Here is a 17,244-nt window from a genome sequence, read left to right as displayed (position 1 = left end):
AATAAGTCCTGGGGTCGTTTGCTTGACTAAAGATTGTGCTCCAGCATGGCCACAGTCAAATGACTGAAACAAGTAAAAGAGTAGATGGACACATTAGTATAATTTTACCTAAAACCTCCAAGCTGAAGTGAAGACAGCATGTTCTTTGTCTATCTCCTTAACTTCTTGGAGGTTTTAGGTAACATTATACTAATGTGTCCATCTGTTTTAATTTAATTTAATTCTATGTCTTTATGCAGCTGAGGATTGCTCTGCATTTAAATTGATGTAATGATTGCACTGTTCAATTAAATGGAGTTGCTTGAAATGATCACACTGCATTACCTCTAGATATCCCGCTGCTTATTTTGATATATGTAAATACAAATATTTATGTATATGCATATATATATATATGCATATATATATATATATATATATATATATATATATATATATATTCTATTTTTTATATATATATATTCTATTTTTTATTCTTTTACTTGTTTCAGTCATTTGACTGCGGCCATGCTGAAGCACAGCTTTTAGTTGAGCAAATCAACCCCAGCAATTATTCTTTGTAAGCCTAGTACTTATTCTATCAGTCTCTTTTGCTGAACTGCTAAGTTGTGGGGACACCAGCATCGTTTGTCAAGCGATGTTGGGGGACAAACACAGACACACAAACATATACACACACATACATACATATATATATATATATATATATATATATATATATATATATATATATATGTATGTATATATGATGGCCTTTTTTTCAGTTTCCATCTACCAAATCCATTCATAAGCTTTTGGTTGGCGCAAAAGACACTTGCCCAGTGTGCCATGCAGTGGAACTGAACCCGGAACCATGTGGTTGGTAAGCAAGCTACTTACCATACAGCCACTCCTGCACCTATATATATATATATATATATATATATATATATATATATATATGCACACATACATGCACACACACACACACGCACGCGCGCACGCACACACACACACACACACACACACACACATATTTATATATCTTGTTAAATGCTCGAAATATGAGACTAGGAAAACAGCCAACAACTGATGAAGTGTCGTTCTTTATGTTGTTTGTTTTGTTTTCCATTTGTGTCTTTCGTTGTTCAAAAGAATAGTTCATGTTCCATGTACTCGTGCTTTGTAGTTTTTTGTTGTGCACGTTTCGTGACGCCCTGTGCCCAAATATGTATATATATATATAGGTATAGATGTAAGTATGTACATATACGTATATATGCATATATAAATATATATATATAAATATATATATATATATATATATATATATATATATATATATATAATTATATGTATTTCTTCTATCTTAATGAATAAAAATTCTTCTGATAGAATAAATGTGTTAATAGAAACCAATGTAGCAAAGAACACAAAATAACTGTGGTTAGCTCCTGTTTTTAAGGCAGGAACTCCTTGAAATTTTGGGTATTTGAGTATATTTAAGAATTTAAGGATTGGAGAAAACGCATGTTATAATTGCATACTTTATTCGTAATTTATTAACCTTAATTAGAGTATATTTTAAATCTTGATAAACCATTGTAACAACCATAACATACTAAATTTATGCACGTATGAACATACCGGTATGGGTGTTTTTTTATATATATACGCGTGTATCTGTGAGAGATAATGTGTGTATATATATATGTATATATATATATGTGTGTGTGTGTGTGTGTGTGTGTGTGTGTGTGTGTGTGTGTGTGTGTGTGTGTGTATACATATTTAGGGTTTTGCATAAAATAGAAGTGTTTTAACTGATTTTTCTGTGTACATATACGCATTATCATTTATAATTTCACTCTTACCCTTGTTCTGACTCTTATCAATATTATTTTTTTTTAAATATATAAATATGCATTTACGTATGATTTTTGGGATGTATGGATATTTTTGTGTAAAAATGTATTTATTAAAACATAGGTTTGTTTATATGTTCAAATATGAATGTACTTGTGAATAAGTATGGGAGCATATTTGTATTTTTTATCTTTATTTTTATTTTTAAAAAAATATAAGTAAACGTTTAAATGTTTATGTATGTGTAAATATAAATGTGTGTATATGATTGCGTATACAAGTTTATGTGAGTGTGCGTGTCCACATGTGTATGCATGTGTACATACACACACACATGTATATATATATATATATATATATATATATATATATATATATATATATATATATATATATATATTTATTTATTTATTTATTTATGTGTTTCAGCCAAGTGGCTGCGGTCATGCTGGTGCACCACCGTGATTTTCACGTTCCTTGCATGGCTCTTCTCCCCCACCTGACATGGTCCAATCAAGAGTTTTGATGGCACATCTGGTGTATAAGAGAATTTGACACAGCTGCCCTAAACTGCGTCTCATTACGAGCCATTGGTTCGTCTGGTATCGTGGAGAGGAAAGCGTCAAGTTTTGTCTTGAAGACCTCTGCATCCATGTCTTGCATGTCTCTCAAATGTTTTGGCAGGGCATTGAAGAGCTGAGGTCCTCTGAAACCGAGGCTGCTGCAGTATCTCGTTCTTATGTGAGATGCAGTGGACGGTACCTTTGGCACCATGCAGTGGCGACCCGTGCGGGCATTCCTGTAGTACTTGATACCAAAGTTTGGCACCAGTCCTTCCAGTATTTTCCATATGTATATTATTACATATCTCTCCCGCCTGCGCTCCAGGGAGTAGAGACCTAGTGCCTTCAGTCGCTCCCTGTAGTTCATCTGTTGGACTGTGGCGATCTTTTTTGTATAGTGCCGCTGAATTGCTTCGAGTTCTGCTGTCCGCTTAACACTGTGTGGTGACCACAACTGAGAGCAATAGTCTAGGCGGCTCAGAACAAATATCTTCCATAGAATCAACATGACTTTTTGATCCCTTGTACGGAAAGTCCTCAGTATCCACCCCGCCAGTTGTCTGCACCTTGCTGTCAACTTGACAATGTGCATGTGAAATGATGCATCACTACACATGTTGATGCCCAGATCTCTCACTGTTTGTGGTTCTGGGATTGCAGTACCTCCAGGCCCTGTGTATGCCAGTTGGGAGGTACTTGTGGTCTTGTAGCGCAGTACTTGAAATTTTTTTGCATTGAACTGCATATTATTTTGCTCTGCCCACTCATATATTGCATTTAGATCATTCTGCAGGCTTACAATATCATCAGGATTCTTTATTGCCTGAGATATCTTTGTGTCATCAGCATAGCTAGTGACAGTGGCTCTCCGAGAGACCGTGGGCATGTCCAGAAGGGCCACTATGAACAGTAGTGGCCCCAGAACAGTTCCCTGTGGAACACCACTCAATATTTGTGTTTCCCTAGATAGTTCTCCATTGGCTGCAACTGTCTGACTTCTACCATTCAGGAAGTCATGCAGCCACTCTCCTAATTTACCAGCTATGCCAAGGTTTCGCAGCTTGTGACATATCAAGCCATGATCAACTTTGTCAAAGGCTTTTGCAAAGTCGAGATATATCACATCAACATTTGAATGGTCAAGTAGCTGCTTCAGGACCCAGTCATAATGCTGCAAGAGCTGCGTGAGGCAGCTTCTACCTGGACGGAAACCATGCTGGGTCTCATTCAGCAAGTCATTTTCTTCTAGGAACGCAATCAATCTCCTTCTGACAATTCGTTCCATGACTTTGCTAATATGTGAAGTCAGAGAGATGGGCCTGTAGTTTCCAGCCTCTGCTCTGCTTCCACCTTTATGGATAGGACATATGGTGCCTTCCTTCAGCTTTTTGGGAAGTTTACCATTTGCAAGGAAACTCTGGAAGAGTATCCGGAGTGGTCCTGCTAATTCTTGTTTACACGACTTTAAGAGGACAGCTGGGAAACCATCGGGGCCAGTTGCCGAATTTGAGCTCATTTCATTTATGGCAGCTATCACATCTTCCTCTTCAATGTCGATGTAGGTAATGGATGCAGTCCCCTTCTGCTGAGTGCTATTGTCAAAGAAATCAGCTGGGTTCTTTATCTGCATGTGACTCAGAGGAGAGGTGAAGACACTCTTGAATTGTGTACTGAGCACTTCACTTATCCATGTGGGATCTGCAGTCAGTGAGCCATTAGGCAGGAACAGGGGTCCTATCTTATACTGCACCGTAGCAGTCTCCTTTGCAAATCTATAGAAAGCCTTGGGGTTTGTTTTTATGCTTTCTACTGCTCTCTTTTCCTTCTCTGCTCTCTCCTTTTCATGGGAGAGTTTAATTTTGTTTTCTATTTCTAACAGTGTTAGTTTTAATTTAGCCCTTTTCCTATCCTCCAGTTCTCTATTTAACTGGTTTGAGACCTTTGTTCTGTGTCTCATAAGGATTTTCCTGTCTCTAGGAATTCTATTGGCATGTTTGCTGGTCTTTCTATATGGCACGTATTTGGTGCATATGTCTTGTATGGTTGACATAAAATGACTTAGTTTGAGGTCATTGTCTTGTATAGAAAGGCTGTCATGCCAGTTTTGATTTCGAATCTCTCTGCGAATTGACTTCCAGTCCGCCCCGTGGAAATTCAGGTTGGATATTGCTTGAGTCCTCCTGGTGGGGTGGGTGTCAGTGGGTTGTCTAGGACCATACATAGTTAATTCTATAATGTTATGATCTGAGAGAGATGTGGGCGTTATTTTCACATTATGGATTAGGCTCACATTGTTTGTGAAGCAGAGATCCAAAATATTGCTTCCCCTGGTTGGTTGGAGTATCACTTGTTCCATGAACAGCATGTTGGATAGTTCTAGCAATGATTTTGCCTGGCTTTGTTCATGCAGTGACATCCCAGAGAGGATGTGACCTTCAGGCCATTTAACATTTGGGAGGTTAAAGTCGCCTAGGAAAAGTATACTGATGTGTTGGTCCAGATTTGTCAGGACCTCTTCTATGCATCTGAGGCTGTCCTCAAATTTACCTTCCTGCTTTGCGGTATTTGGTGGACGGTATGTTGAGCATACAACTACATCAATTTGTTTTATGTGTACTATTAAAGTATCACATACAGAGTTTGAGTGTGATAGTAGTAGTAGGGGTGTGACATCTTCTCGGATGTACATTGCAACTCCCCCATGACTTCTATCCCTTCTGTCTGTTCGGAGTACGGCATACTCTGGTATATTTATCTCCGCATCTGCTATATTAGGTGTTAGATGCGTTTCGGTAAGCACCATGCATATTGCTTGATTGCATGTTACTAGGTCTTTCAAGTATAGGAACTTGTCTTTGCCGCCTGTTCGTAATAGGCCCTGGATATTCAGTAGGAATATGGGTGTGATATCTGTGCAGGGGTTCCTGGTGTTAGCAGTGGCCATCCCTGATCCATCATCTGTGGTGGTCTTGGACAATGGTTCGTGTGGCATTGACTCTGTACCCTCTGCATCCACGTTAACTGTTGTACCATTTTCTGGGCCACGCTTAAAAAAGCTTGCTGCTCAGCTACTGCAGTTCGTACAGCCTCTGCATACAGCCTTTTTTGGGGAGCAGAAGGAATATACGGGCTTCTCTCTTTGTGAGTCCTGTTGGTATTCTGTGGATTATGTGTATGTAGATTTAAGCTTTCTGATCTCCCTTTTCTGCGCTCCCGCTTATTTTCTTGTAAGTGGTTATCTACCTTGTTTAGCTGGTGGTGTTTGGGATGGGCAAATTTGCAGTTTCGTCCCTTTTCCCCATGCCAGCAGGTACCATTTAGGTAGAATTTACAGATCTGTTTCTTTTTCTCTGTGTGACGTGTTTGGGCTTGAAGCCTGTTTGTGTTTACTGTCTTCTTGTCTGTTCTCCTGTCTTTGTCGTTTGTGGTGCAGCGTTGGCTGTATTCACCATGGTCATTGCATCCCTCATCAGTGGCTACAACACTGGTGGCATCTGCCTTGTCTTGGTGATCCGTTTGGTCCTCCTGAGCCTGAGCACAGTGTGCAGGGTCTTCACTGTCCATTTTTGTGTCCGTGTCTCTCATAATGCCTTCTAGGAGGTCAAGGTGCGGTTTCACGAGCTCGTAGGAGCGAATGAGCTCCAGTTTCTTTCGATCAATTTGGGCCATTGACCTGTGGAAATTGTACCTATCCAGGCTTTCGGCTATTAGATCGTTTGCTGGTGATCCTTTGGCTAAGTTCCATGCGTGTATAAGAAGACGAACTTCTTCCAGCTGCCAGTTTCGGCGCATCTTCATCTTCTTGTTGGCCTCAACTTGGCGCTGTACAAAGTCTCGTCCTCTGGTATCCATGGTGCACGATATTTGAGAGAGAGAGGTTATCTTAAAGTATATAGAAATAGTACTAGAAAGAAGAGTATAAAGAGGGGAGGGACAAGGGAGAATACGACGTAGAGCGAGTAGAGAGTGCGTACGGAGTACGAGATAGATAGATAGAGAGAGAGAGAGAGTGGATGTGATAGGAATAGAGATGTATGAGAGAGAGAGAGAGAAGATAACTCAAGAGAGAAACAAACAAAACGAGGCAAGACAAAATGAAAAGAATGAAAATATATACATATACATATATATAGACACAGACATATACACACATATATATATGTATATATATATATATATATATATATATATATATATATATATATATATATATATATATATGTATGTATATATGAGGGAGAGAAGATAACTCGAGAGAGAGAAACAAACAAGACAAAATGAAAATGAGAAGAAAAACGAAAACTATATATATCACGGAAAACAGAGAGAGAGGGTGAGAAACAGAGAAACTAAGAGAGAAAAAGTGAGGGAGAGAAGATGGGATAAGAGTAGAATAGAGATTTTGATGAAGAGTGTTAAAACGAGGTGACTATAAGGGAAATTGAGTGAAAGCCTTTAATACTTTAAATAAACTAAGAAGAACGATTTTATCGTAAATAAATTTTATCGTAAATAAACAAAACTATTCTGTGGGAGAAATTACAGTATGTTAACAATAGAAGGAAATATAGAATATAGAATAAAACTTAGTATGTAAATAAACTAAGAAGAAACGATTTTACCGTAAGTAAATTTTATCGTAAATAAACAAAAACAAAACTATTCTGTGAGAGAAATTACAGTATGTTAATAAACAGGTGAAATAAATTGGAAAGAAAATAGAATATTGAATAAAACTTAGAAATAAAGAATAAAACGTAGCTCAGATTTCTATCTTTACAATCTCTCACCACGTGCGTGGATTCCTTGGAAGATGGTTGTTCGCTATTTATATTTATATATAGAAGGAAATATAGAATATAGAATAAAACTTAGTATGTAAATAAACTAAGAAGAAACGATTTTATCGTAAATAAACAAAAACAAAACTATTCTGTGAGAGAAATTACAATATGTTAACAAACAAGTGAAATAAATTGGAAAGAAAATAGAATATTGAATAAAACTTAGAAATAAAGAATAAAACTTAAAACTTAGCTCAGATTTCTATCTTTACAATCTCTCACCACGTGCGTGGATTCCTTCGAAGATGGTCGTTCGCTTTGGTTCACTCACATTAATGTGCGTTGTATATATACTATTTACTTTCTTTTTCAACGGATATAATGCAGGACCGTCGTTAAACAACAGGTACCGAGTTTTGTGTCGGTTTCAGCAAATATTTATCTTCGATATGAAAAGATACCTGTTGGTTGCTCCGGGAGACAGGGAAAAACACGTCTTAACACTACATATATATATATATATATATATGTGTGTGTATATATATATATATGTGTGTGTCTGTGTATGTATCTGTATGTGTGTGCATGTGTATGTATATATGTATGTATGTGTATGGGTATGTGTGCATGTGTATGTGTGTGTGTATGTACATGTATTTGTGTGTATGTGTATATATATGTATGTATAAGAATATATATATATATATGTATATACATATATATATGTATATATATATATATATATATATATATATATATATATATATATATATATGTATGTATGTGTATGTGTATGTATATATATATATATATATATATATATATATATATATATATATATATATATATATATATATGTATGTATATGGGCATATAGGTGTGTGGATGAGTGTATCTGAATGTATGTATGTATACATGTATACCTGTGTGGGGGGTGTATGTATGTTTGTAAGTATATATATATATATATATATATATATATATATATATATATATATATATATATATGTGTGTGTGTGTGTATATGTGTACAAATCTACGTATATGTAAGCATGTATAATTGTGTATGTATTTGTATAAAACCATATATATATACGTTATTAAGTTCTGTATGTAAGTGCATATTTCTATATGTATGTGTGTGTATGTATTTATGTATGTATGCATGTATGTGTGTTTATGTATGTATATGTATGTGCACATGTGTGTATGTGTGTATATATGTGTGTGTGTGTGTGTGTACAAAAAATATATATGTATGTATATGTATGTGTGTGTATATGTATATGTATGCATGCACACACACACATATATGGATATGTGGATGTATGTATATGGGTGTGCGTATGTATGTATATATAAAACACTTGAGTTATTTTTCTTTTATATATACACATATATATATGTATATATATGTATATATGTATATATGTATATGTATATGTATTTGTATGTATGTATGTATGTATGTGCATGCGTGTGTTTACGTATGTATTCATGTACGTATATGTATATGCGAATCTGTTTATTTGATTAGGTAATAGGCGTAGATGTATAGCTATGTGTATGTGCATGAATATATTTCTATTTATACATGTGTGTATATGTAGATGGATACATATGTGTATATGGGGACACGCACACATGTGTATATTTGTATATGTGTGGGTACGTATGTGCATATGTATAAATGTGGACGTATGAGTGTGTGTATATATATAGGTGTGTATGTATGTGTGTGTGTGTGTGTGTGTATGTATATATATGTATACATATGTATATACGGGTGCACATGTGTATGTATGTGTATATGCGCATATATATATGTATATGTGTGTGTGTGTGTATCAGTATGCATGTATATGTGTGTGTTTGCGTATGTGTATTTATGTATGCATGTACGCTCTCACACATTGATTGGTATGTGTTGTCCAACCCACTATCCGGCAGCGTCCAATTCTCTAACGGTTTTTTTCAAATGAATCAAGTCATAACCTTATCCATCTATTGTTTTCATAATCGGTCATAATGTCTTACGTTTAAGATGATTCCCATGCTTTCACTGATGAGAAGGTTACAATTTTAATATCAAAGATCCCTATGCATCACACAGGTTGTAATCCTTTGAAACATATGTAGGAATAAAGTATGCAATTATAACATGCGTTTTCTCCAATCCTTAAATTCTTATATATCATCATCATCATCATCATCGTTTAACGTCCGCTTTCCATGCTAGCATGGGTTGGACGATTTGACTGAGGACTGGTGAAACCGGATGGCAACACCAGGCTCCAATCTAATTTGGCAGAGTTTCTACAGCTGGATGCCCTTCCTAACGCCAACCACTCAGAGAGTGTAGTGGGTGCTTTTACGTGTCACCCGCACGAAAACGGCCACGCTCGAAATGGTGTCTTTTATGTGCCACCCGCACAAGCCAGTCCAGGGGGCACTGGCAACAATCTCACTCGAAAATCCTACGGGAGCCAGTCAGGCGGTACTGGCAACGGCCACGCTCAAAATGGTGCATCTCATGTGCCACCCGCACAAGAGCCAGTCCAGGGGCACTGGCAACGATCTTACTTGGCTTGCCGAGTCTTCTCACGCACAGCACATTTCCAAAGGTCTCGGTCAGTAGTCATCGCCTCGGTGAGGCCCAATGTACGAAGGTCTTGCCTCACCACCTCAGCCCAGGTCTTCCTGGGCCTACCTCTTCCATGGGTTCCCTCAACTGTTAGGGTGTGGCACTTTTACACGCAGCTATCCTCATCCATTCTCACCACATGTCCATACCAGCGCAATCGTCTCTCTTGCACACCACAACTGATGCTTCTAATGTTCAGCTTTTCTCTCAATATATATATATATATATATATATATATATATATATATATAAATGAGAATGTGTGTCTGTCTGTCTGTGTGTGTGTGTGTGTATGTGAATCCCTAAAACTCGAGAACTACGCAACCAATTTCATTCAAATTTTACACATGCCTTACTTAGGGTTCCAGTTGTGTTTTAGTCAACAAATTTTTTTAACTTCTTGCAGAGTTCGAGCCCACGGCAACATAATATCTCCTCCACTATTAAAAGTATTACGTGTCAAAAGTGAAACAAAAACACTCATGTCAAATACTTTCACTTTAAAAATGAAATTATTCCACTAACTGAAACAATCACATTTCGATACTGTAATGACAGATACTTTCACTTTAATGGTGTGTGTGTGTGTGTATATATATATATATATATATATATATATATATATATATATATGTGGAGAGAGAGAGAGAGAGAGAGAGAGAGAGAGAGAGAGAGAGAGAGAGAGAGAGAGAGAGAGAGAGAGAGAGAGATGTATATGTATACATATACATGTATATGTACACGTATATGTATAGATATATATATAGATATAGATCTATATGCATACAAACACACACATTAGTCATTTGTTTTCTTATCCAAAACTACGTCAAAAGTATTGAATGGATCTTTAAGAAATTTGGAAATTATATTCTATGCATAATGGCCATAACCCCATGAAAATTCATATATTTTTGATGTTGATGAAATTTTAACCATACATATTACACACAAATAAAGTAATATTTCTAAAAAAATTTTCTTCTTAGAAGTTACAAAGACCCCTTCATGGGGACTTCACACCCACAATTTAGTCATTTTTCCTAAGCAAAGACGAACACAGTTATGCCATTGGTAGCTATAGTGTCACCCGAACATAATAGATGAGCATTATTTGTAATTCAACGGTACAACAGTGTAAGACTATCCTTCCAGATATACTTACATTGTGATTTCTGCAATGTGGTGCATAAATTGTCAAGTAAATGAGACTCATCTTTGCTTCCACTGATTCAGTTGCAAAGTGTTGAGTAAAATTATTTCGTAGAGTGGTCATTTGCAAACTCCAGAGGTGACACTTTCATTTCCCTTTACTCCAAACGTCACACATTGTTGTTTCAATTGGGTCATGCCTTTCCAATTGCTATAGATCCATAATGCATCTTAAAGCTGTGCCTGTCACCTCTATGGTGAGGAATCCTACATTGGGGAGTAGTAACGACTAGGCTACGGTAGCTGACTAATTATCGTGATCATTCGTCTTTTGCTTTCCTGTAGCTTTGCTCTCTTTTACAAACCCAGTGAACATACATATATTTCCTATTTCAAAGAAATTCAAACAATACATATTACACACAAGTGAAAGAGATTCCCAACAATTAAACTTCTCTGGTTGACATTAATACACCCATCACTAATAGGGGCCTTAACTCCCACATTTTTCAGCTCCATGAGCTCCATTTTTCAGGAGCGAAATTCTTTTAGGGTCCATGTAGTGTCTTAGGCCAAAAAATGTTTAACTTCCTGCAGAAAAAGCTAAGAACACCTGCAGAAAAAAGCTAAGAACACCTGCAGAAAAAAGCTAAGAACACCTGCAGAAAAAGCTAAAACATGTTGCCAAAAGCAGAAATTTCACCAATTTTGCCAAAAACGGTGATTTAGCTTCTATTTCTAGCAGAAATTCCGCCAAAAATGATTTTGTCAAAGGCAGGAATTTCTCCAACTATGATTTTGCCAAAAACGGTGATTTAGCTGCTATTTCTAGCAGAAATTTCCCCAAATATGATTTTGACAAAAGCAGAAATTTCTCCAAATATGATTTTGCCAAAAACGGTGATTTAGCTGCTATTTCTAGCAGCAATTTCGCCAAATATGATTTTGCAAAAGACGGTGATTTAGCTGCTATTTCTAGCAGAAATTTCCCCAAATATGATTTTGCCAAAAGCAGAAATTTCTCCAAATATGATTTTGCCAAAAACGGTGATTTAGCTGCTATTTCTAGCAGAAATTTCTCGAAATATGATTTTGCCAAAAACGGTGATTTAGCTGCTATTTCTAGCTGAATTTCGCCAAATATGATTTTGCCAAAAACGGTGATTTAGGTGCTATTTCTAGCAGAAATTTCCCCAAATATGATTTTGTCAAAAGCAGAAATTTCACCAAATATAATTTTGCCAAAAACGGTGATTTAGGTGCTATTTCTAGCAGAAATTTCGCCAAATATGATTTTGCCAAAAGCAGAAATTTCTCCAAATATGATTTTGCCAAAAACGGTGATTTAGCTGCTATTTCTAGCAGAAATTTCCCCAAATATGATTTTGCCAAAAGCAGAAATTTCTCCAAATATGATTTTGCCAAAAACGGTGATTTAGCTGCTATTTCTAGCAGAAATTTCTCCAAATATGATTTTGCCAAAAACGGTGATTTAGCTGCTATTTCTAGCAGAAATTTCCCCAAATATGATTTTGTCAAAAGCAGAAATTTCACCAAATATAATTTTGCCAAAAACGGTGATTTAGGTGCTGTTTCTAGCAGAAATTTCGCCAAATATGATTTTGGCAAAAGCAGAAATTTCTCCAAATATGATTTTGCCAAAAACGGTGATTTAGCTGCTATTTCTAGCAGAAAGTTCCCCAAATATGATTTTGCCAAAAGCAGAAATTTCCCATTCAAGGCTAAAATTAATACCATTATCTTTTAATGTCGTACTATTTGCCTTATGTCTTAGTCTAAAAGAAGACTTATGGTTATATATTCTCTGTTTCACATTATTACTACATCCTATGTAAATATAATTCTCGGTTATTGTACTTATAATGCATCTGTACACTACGTTACGGATGCAACAGTTTCCTAATAACGGACAATGGGACTTATTTCTGCAGTTGCACCTAGTGGTGCTATCAACATAGGATGTAGTATTAATGTGAAACAGAGAATATATAACCATAAGTCTTCTTTTAGACTAAGACATTAAGGCAAATAGTACAACATTAGCAAGTAAAATTTGGGAGTTAAAAGATAATGGTATTAATCTTAGCCTTAAATGGGAAATTATAAGAAAAGCTCAACCTTATAGAAATAGTAGATATGGATGTGAATTATGTTCTATGGAAATATATGAAATTTTTAAACTTAGAAATAATCCTAATCTAATCAATAATAGATTAGACCTTAGGGTATCATGTGTACACTGCTCTACTCGCACTTTTAAATTTTTTAGAAAGTAGTTAAAATCATCAAAATATAGTATTTTAATTTCTACCATGGTCATCTAGGGCTATTAATTAGCACATATTTTAAATTGGAAATTGAACCTTTATAACATATTTCTGATCTCTCACCTTAACATATAATCTTCTTTCAACTTTACTCCATGAAAGATATTTTTTCACACTACTTTCTTAATATGGATCTTAACCCTATATAGCTTATAAGAATAGGAAATTTCATAAGTTCAAAATGGTTTTAATTAGTTCCCCTAAATTAAATTTTTTTTTTTTTAATGCTTGACTCTAAAAGGATCATTATTATTATTACATTATTTCAGGGCTTGCAGGGATAGTGTCTTGTGTATATATATATATATATATATATATATATATATATATATATATATTCTTTATATTATTGTATGATTGAACGCCACACATCCTCTTTCAAGTAAGTTTTATCTTAAAAATTCTGATGTGCACGCTATACAATCTTTTCACTCTCTCATTTTTCTCTCTTTTTCTCTCTCTTAATCTTTTACCTCCTCTTCTCCCACTATTCTATCCTATTACTCTGTCACTCTCTCTCCCTCACTCCTCTCTTGCTCACGTGGCTCCCACATGACCATCAGCCATCTTTCTTTCTTTCTCTATGTTGTAGCTGGAACAAGGAAGACATGTTCTTGTTTGTCTCATGTCCTAACTTGATTTATGCATTCACCACCACAACATTGTTTTAGATTTAGCAGTGCTTCCTGTTTGTTTTCACTATCCTGTTTATGTTACCAATTTTGACCCTCCACAAAATCCCAAATTTCATTTAATTTGCTTTGCGGAGCAACTGTTTTATCAAAAGCGTATATTGTTGTTAAATGCTCAAAATACAAGAGTAGAAAAACAGGCAACAACTGATAAAGGGTCGTTCTTTATGTTGTTTGTTTTGTTTCCTATTTGTGTCTTTCATTGTTTGAAAGAATAGTTCATGTTCCATGTACTCGTGCTTCGTACTTTTTTGTTGTACATGCTTTGTAACGTCCTGTGCCCAAATATGGATATATATACGTATAGATGTAATATGTACATATATGTATACGTATATGCATATATATATATATATATATATATATATATAAAAATATTTATATTATATATATATATATATATATATATATATTATATATATATACACACACACACACAGAGATATATACATATACACAAACACACACACACACACACACACATATATATATATATATATAAACATACACACAAAAAGATAGAAAGATATGCAGATATATGCATATATATATGCGTGTGTATGTGTGTGTGTGTGTACATGCATGCAAGCATGTATGTATGTATGTGTACATGTGCATGGATATGTGTGGTGCAGCCTGTTGTTGTTATGACACATGTTGTTGGTATTGCTGCTGTTGTTGTTGCTACAGTTAAGGTCACCACACCTATTATGACAGCTGCTGTTATTACAGTTCCTATGTTCTCTCTACCAGTAAATATCACAATCACCCTCTCTCTGTTTCTCTCTCTTCTCTACCTCCCCCTGTCTCTCTCTCACTTTATCTGCCATTGCTATTGGCGGAAGAATTCTCCAAGACAACACATTTTCTCTCTGGTATTTCTCAATCTTCAGAAGCATGTAGAGCTGTGCAATTCTGCATAAAACTGCATCATTCAGCATCTGCGCTAAACTGCAGAATAAGGGCAATGGAGTGTCGGAGATGGTATTAGTAATGGTAACGGTGGTGGTGGTGGTGGTGGTGGTGGTGGTGTTAGTGATTTTAGTAGTGGCAGTGTTTTTGTAGTATTACCTTTATCAACCTTCATCGCCTGAGCTGCAACAGCCAACGACAACGCCACAACTACAACCACTATCACCACCAACATAGTCATATGATCGCTATATTGATATATATAGATCTATATGTTAGTGTGGGGTGATGACACAGTCATTCATCAGTACATATATATATATATATATATAATATGTATATATATATATATATATATATATATATATATATATATATATATATATTTATAATTATAAACATATAGGGATCAGCATGAGTTGCCTCACCAACATACTGAAAATTTAGAAATAGCAGTCAAAGGACTACTAATTCTAACTACAATTTTTTTCCCTAACGGATGGCAATATTTATGGCACACATAGAACAAAACAGAAGAGAAAAAGAAGAGAAAGAGAAATATATATAGAGACGGGGAGGGGGAGGGGAGGGGGAGGGGAGGGGGGAGGGGAGGGGGAGGGGAGAGGGGGGAGAGAGGGAGAGAGCAAGACTCTTTATTACAAGTCGCCCAGTTCAGTCAGCTGTAGAAATGAGTTGCATCATAGCTGGTCCCAGTCGGTATTGGCCTTTGCCTTCCCCTTGGACAACATCTGCTATCCAAATGGTAGGATCTACGTAGACACATTTCTTCTGAAGATAAGCCATTCTGCCTGAAAAATGTAAAGGTTTTTCAACCTTCATCTCTGCATTGTTAGAAGCTTTCCTCATTTCATTTATTATTCAATTCTTATACTACAATGCTTCAAGCAAGCTACAACACTCTTATATAGTGGCTGTGTGATAAGAAGCTTGCTTCCCAACCACATGATTCCAACTTCAGTTCCACTGCATTGCACCTTGGGCAAGTGTCTTCTACTATAGCCTCAGGGCAATCAAAGCCTCATGAGTTGATTTGCAAGATGGAAACTGTATATATCTATGTGTGTCTTTGTATCTGTGTTTGGTCCTCATCACTGCTTGACAACTAGTGTTGGTGTGTTTATATCCCCATAACTTAGCAGTTTGCCAAAAAGAGGCTGATAGAATAAGTACTAGGCTTAAAGAATAAGTTCTGGGGTAGATTTGTTTGACTGAAACCCTTCAAGGCATTGCTAAAGCATGGGGCTTGGGAGTTGCTATCACTTTCCCAATGTGCCAACCCTGTCTACGGACAGAAGGGGTGACTTACTCTCACTTTTATGAAGAGTAACATTATACATCATCATCATTGTCTTTCTTTAATGTCTGTTGTCCATGCTGGCATGAGTTGGGTGTTTTGGTACGGTTTCTACAGCTGGATGCCCTTCCTAATGCCAACCACTTTACAGGGTGTACTGGGTGCTTTTTAAGCAGCACCAGCACCACTGTGTTTTCTATATGGAACCATCACCAAAGCATTTTACGTGGTACTATCACCAGTGCTTTTTATGTGACACAGGCACCAACAAGATCACCAAGTACCGTGCAAGACAAGAACTGCTCAACTGAGAGGGTGGGGGGAGTAGTATTGAGGGGATGTGGCTTTGTGTCAGTTGAAAGATTTAAGGTATAGAGGAGACAGGTATAGGTGTCTTGGTATAGGGTAGATACATGGATACCCCAGTTGGAAAACAAAGGAAAGTTAGTTGGAGAGTAAGATAAAGGGAGTGACAGTGAGAGAGATGGTGGCAGGAATGTGTCAGGTCATGCCCTCGAGGGGCATTGGGGATGGTGAAAATAGGTGAGGTGATATAGAGGCTTGGGTGGGATGAGTGGGCAGGATGAGGTGACCCTAGCAAATGATGGAGAGAAATATAGGAGAGACTGAGAAGCAGAAGTTGCAGCAGATATGTGAGGGCATTGAGGGTGATAGCAGGTAAGCAAGAGGCTGGTGATAAAGAGTAGCACAGAGAGGGGGGAGAAGGTGCAGGAAGGAAGTGATTCTTGGAGACAGTAGGTGGGTGGGGGGCTAAAGGTAACTGAGAAAGCCAGGGGGTGGTTATAGTATGATTATTGTACTTTTAGGAGATAGAGGCGGTGATGGGTGTTAGGGGGTGAAATGTGGGCGGGGGAGGAAGGTAGATGCATTTCATTCATATGTATATATATATATATATATATATATATATATATATATATATACACGTGCATGAGTTGTCTGAGACCATAAGTCAGGGAAAAAGTGCA

Source organism: Octopus bimaculoides, chromosome 19, assembly GCF_046866305.1.
Source record: "Octopus bimaculoides isolate indiv1 chromosome 19, ASM4686630v1, whole genome shotgun sequence".
NCBI classification, from domain to species: Eukaryota; Metazoa; Mollusca; class Cephalopoda; order Octopoda; family Octopodidae; genus Octopus; species Octopus bimaculoides.
This window is presented reverse-complemented; position numbering follows the sequence as displayed.